The sequence below is a fragment of the Bos taurus genome, chromosome 6, assembly GCF_002263795.3.
Source record: "Bos taurus isolate L1 Dominette 01449 registration number 42190680 breed Hereford chromosome 6, ARS-UCD2.0, whole genome shotgun sequence".
In the NCBI taxonomy this organism is placed as follows: Eukaryota; Metazoa; Chordata; class Mammalia; order Artiodactyla; family Bovidae; genus Bos; species Bos taurus.
The window spans coordinates 23086702-23091803 of NC_037333.1; the positions used below are offsets into that span (position 1 = coordinate 23086702).

The 5102-nt window shown below is 39.3% G+C and overlaps 1 non-coding gene across 1 annotated transcript; it reads right to left on the minus strand.

The window, feature by feature from the left end:
• Positions 1 to 4048: 4048 nt before the first annotated feature.
• Positions 4049 to 4121, minus strand: TRNAW-CCA (transfer RNA tryptophan (anticodon CCA)). Its single transcript has one exon. It is a non-coding gene; the product is annotated as a tRNA-Trp (tRNA).
• Positions 4122 to 5102: the final 981 nt, after the last annotated feature.

Below are 5102 nucleotides of genomic sequence, written 5' to 3' on the forward strand. Positions count from 1 at the left end.
ATTCTAAGAATAAAGAATATATGCTGGCAATAAATTCCCTCAATTTTTATCTAAAAATACCATGGAATCCAATAGACAGGCTACAGTCCACAGGTTGCAAAGAGTCAGATACAACTGAAGTGACTGAGCACAGCACAGCAGAAGCACATGAAAGTATATCTACGTTGTAAGTCATCAGATAAATGCAAATTAAAAACAAAGAAACACCAATACATATCCAGTAGAGTGGCTAAAATTAAAGTTGATGGTTCTAAATATTGGTGAGGATATATGGCAGTTGAAACTTATACATTGATAGGAGTGTAAAATGGTATGATCTCTTTGGGAAAAGTATCAACAGTTTGTTTTTTAATGTAAAACATAAACCCACCCTTATTGTTATTTAGTCACTAAGTCATGTCTGACTCTTCTGTGAGCCCATGGACTATAGCCCGTCAGGCTCCTCTGTCCATGTGATTTCCCAGGCAAGAATATTGGAGTGGGTTGCCATTTCCTTCTTCAGGGGATCTTCTGATCCAAGGATTGAACCCATGTCTCCTGCATTGGCAGGAGGGAAGCCCACACCTCCTCTAGAACTCATCAACTGTATTACTAGGTTTGGCATAGAGAAATGAAAACCTATATCCATTAACAGAATTGCATGAGAATGTTCATAGAAATTTTACTCATATTCAGATTCAGATCAGTCGCTCAGTCATGTCCGACTCTTTGTGACCCCATGAATCGCAGCACGCCAGGCCTCCCTGTCCATCACCAACTCCCGGAGTTCACTGAGACTCATGTCCATCGAGTCAGTGATGCCATCCAGCCATCTCATCCTCTGTCGTCCCCTTCTCCTCTTGCCCCCAATCCCTCCCAGCATCAGAGTCTTTTCCAATGAGTCAACTCTTCACATGATGTGGCCAAAGTACTGGAGTTTCAGCTTTAACATCAGTCCTTCCAAAGAAATCCCAGGGCTGATCTCCTTCAGAATGGACTGGTTGGATCTCCTTGCAGTCCAAGGGACTCTCAAGAGTCTTCTCCAACACCACAGTTCAAAAGCATCAATTCTTCGGCGCTCAGCATTCTTCACAGTCCAACTCTCACATCCATACATGACCACTGGAAAAACCATAGCCTTGACTAGACAGACCTTTGTTGGCAAAGTAATGTCTCTGCTTTTGAATATGCTATCTAGGTTGGTCATAACTTTCCTTCCAAAGAGTAAGCGTCTTTTAATTTCATGTCTGCAGTCACCATCTGTAGTGATTTTGGAGCCCAGAAAAATAAAGTCTGACACTGTTTCCACTGTTTCCCCATCTATTTGCCATGAAGTGATGGGACCAGATGCCATGATCTTCGTTTTCTGAATGTTGAGCTTTAAGCTAACTTTTTCACTCTCCTCTTTCACTTTCATCAAGAGGCTTTTTAGTTCCTCTTCACTTTCTGCCATAAGGGTGGTGTCATCTGCATATCTGAGGTTATTGATATTTCTCCCAGCAATCTAGATTCCAGCTTGTGTTTCTTCCAGCCCAGCGTTTCTCATGATGTACTCTGCATATAAGTTAAATAAACAGGGTGACGATATACAGCCTTGACGAACTCCTTTTCCTATTTGGAGCCAGTCTGTTGTTCCATGTCCAGTTCTAACTGTTGCTTCCTGACCTGCATACAAATTTCTCAAGAGTTTTAGATGCTAAAACCTACTCGAATGCCTATCAAGCAAGAGAATGAATTATAAAGCAAACAATTTTTAGCATATTCTTATGCTACAAGATATATAGATATATGAAAGATATATGAATCTCACATTGTACCAAATGAAAGAAGCCAGGTGTATACATTCTTTTAAATGGAAAATAAGACACATCAACCATCTTTAAAGTGATATTTACATATATACCAACAGTAAAGCTGTACAACTTGCCCCTAGAATTTTGTACTGAACAAAATGGTCTCATTCTTTAAAATTCTTTAAAACTCTAAAGACATTTTTAGACAAATGGTTTCAACCCTATGTATTTGTGGAGGATTAAAGTCTAGTCAAGGCTATGGTTTTTCCAGTGGTCATGTATGGATGTGAGAGTTGGACTGTGAAGAAGGCTGAGCGCTGAAGAATTGATGCTTTTCAACTGTGGTGTTGGAGAAGACTCTTGAGATGGCATCACTGACTCAATGGACGTGAGTCTGAGTGAACTCCGGGAGTTGGTGATGGACAGGGAGGCCTGGCATGCTGCGATTCACGGGGTCGCAAAGATTCGGACATGACTGAGCGACTGAACTTTACTGAAAGACCCTGATGCTGGGAAAGATTGAAAGCAGGAGTAGAAGGGGATGACAGAGGATAAGATATTTGGATGGCATCACCGACTCGATGGACATGAGTTTGAGCAAGCTCTGGGAGTTGATGATGGACAGGCAAGCCTGGAGTGCCACACTCCATGGGGTTGAAAAGAGTCAGACATGACTGAGCAAATGAACTGAACTGAAAATGAACTTTTAATGATAAAGTGCTCAATATTGTGTCTGGTACATGCTAGCCACCAAGCTACCATTATTGATTTCAATGTAATTATGGTAACTATTATTATTAACATTATTATTACTATCTTAAGAATCTTTATCTCCCTTAGTAACTTCTATTCCTTAAAAAGTTCTATTAGTTTACTTGTTTTATTCCTTCTCAAAATATGTAGCAAGACTCTAAGTTCAATAAAAAAAAATTGGAAGTATGACTACGATAGAGCTTAATTTATCCAAATATCCTTTAACCAAGACATCCAACTATCTATCTGTGTGAAGCCCATCTAATGAAAAAACACAGAATTTTATTTTGAATAGTTAAAATTGATGCAATTGAATCTATGCACTAAACACATGCAGCCCTCATAAGGGAGCCTCTTCCATACTCTCTCAGATCTTCTTAACACATTTTGTATGGTTTTTAAAAGGCTGGACTGACTTCCCAACTAATAGGGGCTATAATTAGACTCATACAATAGGAGTAAAAAATAAGACAACAGACTTAAGGTAGACCAAGTATACAAAATTTCATCATTTTTGCACAACATAGATGAGGATAAAACATCAACTCACCTCAGTGGTCTTGGCAGATATTGCTGAAACAAGTCATTAGACATTTTCACATGTTTAATGTTGTCCACATAGCACATCTATTCCATTTTATAAATGTTTACATCTAAGGGAATTCATTTTCATTATAAATTAAAGGGATAAGCTTCACTTCCTAGAAAGCCACTTCTTAAAATATTTCATGTTTAATTGACCTGAAAGAAACTATCTGTGTAGAATGGTGGGGTGAATTTTGATAATACTGCAAAAGAAAGAAACAGTAGCCATCTCTCTTCTTTGTACCAAACACAACAACTTTCCACTGATGCACATATTCTGTTAAACTGTTTTGTGCTCAATCACTCAGTTGTGTTCGACTCTTTGCGATCCTATGGACTGTAGCCCTCCAGGCTCCTCTGTCCATGGGATTTCCCCGGCAAGAATACTCAAGTGGGTTGCCATTTCCTTCTACAAGGGATCTTTCCTACCCAGGGATCAAACCTGTGTCTCCTGCGACCCCTGCACTGGCAAGCAGTTCTTTACCACTGAGCCACCTGGGAAGCCAGTCATACTATTTACAGGTTCTTATAAGAATGTTAATACAGTACAGACTGATAATTTCATACATTTATGGAACTCAATTGCCATTGCCTCTTTATCTGTATTAAATTTGATGATGACAGATACCAGCACTTGATATTTCTACCCAGAAATCTATGTGTTGGGGGAGATATGTAGATCTAGAAATAGGCACAGGCATAAATGCAGATGTAGAGTCAGATGTAGACATATACATATACATACACATTAACATAGTTTTCAGAACTACAATACTAAAGCGTGTATCCCCAGTACAATATGTGGCTCTTAAGTGAAGTCGCTCAGTCGTGTCCGACTCTTTGTGACCCCATGGACTGTAGTCTACCAGGCTTCTCCATCCATGGGATTCTCCAGGCAAGAGTACTGGAGTGGGTTACCATTTCCTTCTTCAGGGGATCTTCCTGACCCAGGGATCGAACCTGGGTCTCCCGCATTGGAGGCAGACGCTTTAACCTCTGAGCCACCAGGGAAGCCCCTTAATATGGCTCTTAATCAGTGCTCAAACATTTGTGAAATGAGAAGAATGAGTAACAAAAAATAGCTTCTGTTGCATTTTCCAAGGATTACAATTTAAGCTGACTTCTCTTTTCACCTGTTTAAAATTTCTTTGTGAGAAAAACAGTGTTCAAGATAACTGACGTGAAGGGCACAGGCCCTTCCTGCTTTCAGATATCCTAAAACATATCCCCGTGTTAAGCCAGTTACCTAGAATGCAATTGCTTCGTTTGCCCCTATATTTCTCAGCACCCTTCAGAAAATAAGCAAGACTTAATAGCCTTGCCCTCGGCTTGTCCTCCACAGAAGTATGTTTACTGAGTTACTCCTTGGAGTAATGAAAGGGACCCACCTAGAAATTGTTCTATAAAGTTGTTGTCACTGCATCTATTTTAAGGATACCATTGAGGAGGCTGTTTATTACTTCCAACATTGTCCTCTTTATGAACAACCTCAAGAGTAATCTTTGCCAGCTCTTAATATCAAGAACGGGTGATCATTACTGTTACTGAGCAAAGATCTGTGTACCGAATGATATCTACTTTTGTATGTGAGTTCCAGAAAGAGCTAAATTTGAGGTCTCCAGTAGGCCCTTGTAGTTATCACTGTCGTCTTATCTTGACTCCTCTTTTTTCTACCTCGTTGTTTAAAGTTTCTATCATCTCTGACCCACTGTATTCTCTTTTGTCATATTTTATGCATCACTGTAAAGTACACTCTTGTTTTGGAAGAAAATTGGTAATAAATAAATATTTCCTTATTTTAAATAATGTTGTGATTTAAACCAAGTATTTGCTAGGCACCCAGTTTGTTCTAGGAAGAAAGACTTTTACTAAATTTTACTAGATCCACTAAAATAACACCATAATTTAGGTATCACATATTTTACAGGGAAGAAATTCAGTGTCAGGGATGTTAAGTAACTTGCCTATGGGGAACAGTACTGTATCCTTGGT